Source organism: Pteropus vampyrus, unplaced genomic scaffold, assembly GCF_000151845.1.
Source record: "Pteropus vampyrus isolate Shadow unplaced genomic scaffold, Pvam_2.0 Scaffold22594, whole genome shotgun sequence".
Taxonomy (NCBI): Eukaryota; Metazoa; Chordata; class Mammalia; order Chiroptera; family Pteropodidae; genus Pteropus; species Pteropus vampyrus.
In genome coordinates, this window is record NW_011911375.1 from 1 (window position 1) to 1,414 (window position 1,414).

Below are 1,414 nucleotides of genomic sequence, written 5' to 3' on the forward strand. Positions count from 1 at the left end.
AAGGCATGTGGAGAAACAGGAGAAGGTTCTTTAAAGAAGCGAGAGAAGATCTGAAAAGGGATGGGACACGGGTTCTGGGAGGAGGGGAAACCATTTGGTCTCGATGCTGGAAAGTACCTTCTCCTCTAGTTCAAAGCCGTCACGTTGCAGTTTAGGAAGGAGACCCCGAAAGGGGAAGTGCTTACAGAAGGCCGAACATTATTATTATTATTTATTTTTAGGTCAGGCAACCCTTGGTTGACCTCGCAGGTTGCAAGGACCTTGTCAGTTTATAATCCCTTACTTTTATTTTTTATTTTTCACACCTACAGCACCTGGTCTTCCTAGGTGGTCTCCCCCCTCCAAGTACTAACCAGGCCCGACCCTGCTTAGCTTCTGAGATCAGACAGGATCCGGCTTGTTCAGGGTGGCATGGCCGTAGACTAAGGCTGAACATTATTGAACCCCCCTTTTAAGGGCACAACTTGGGAGATTAGGGCCCTGTACAATACCCTTCGGGAATGCTGACCTAGAGACGTGTATTAAGCCCCACCGTGTGCTCTATGGGTCAGACGGCAGCCTGTGACGTCTTTACAATCCACCCTTCCGGTGGCTGAGATTCTGTGGCCATCCGAAGGCTCCTGATTGAGAATGAGATCACAGAAGGGTGGGGCTCATTTGGGAAGGCTGCAGGGAGGTGGTGTCCTCGGTAAGTTAAGTCTTGAGGGAGTTGGGGCAGGCAAAAACCTGGAGGGATAAAGGAGTGAGTTATAACCCCACCCTGTCCGCTCCCTGCTCCCTCTGGTCAGGACTGAAGACGATTGTGGGGGCCCTGATCCAGTCGGTGAAAAAGCTGTCGGATGTGATGATCCTCACGGTCTTCTGCCTGAGCGTCTTCGCCCTGGTGGGTCTGCAGCTCTTCATGGGAAACCTGCGGCAAAAGTGTGTGCGCTGGCCCCCGCCCTTCAACGACACCAACGCCACGTGGTACGGCAGTGACACCTGGAACGGCAGTGACACCTGGAACGTCAATGACACCTGGAATGGCCAGGAGAGCAAGGCCAGCAACTATACCTTTGACTGGGATGCCTACATCAACGACGAAGGTAAGAATGGAGGCCGGAAGGCTGTGGGGCCGGTCCGGCCCCGAGGGCAGCCCCCTGTGAGATAAGTAGCATAGGGAGGACCTGAGCTTAAACCCATCACTTACCACTTGTCTGACAAGTCACTTGATTGCCCTGATCCTTGGAATCCTCACCTGTAAAACTGAGATGACAATACCTTTCTCAAAGGGTTAATGTGACGACAAATGCCAAATTGCTTGGAAAATCCTGAAGCGTTCACTGTAAAAAGCAATAGTCTGTATTCCCTATTCCTTAACTCACACACTCCCTGGTCTCCTTAAACGCTGGCAGGGCCACCACCAGGCACAGAG

At 52.0% G+C, this 1,414-nt stretch overlaps 1 pseudogene; it reads right to left on the reverse strand.

Annotated features, from left to right (window-relative positions):
- Positions 1-302: 302 nt before the first annotated feature.
- On the reverse strand, positions 303-423 carry LOC111735303 (annotated as a pseudogene).
- Between the last annotated feature and the right edge of the window lie 991 nt (positions 424-1,414).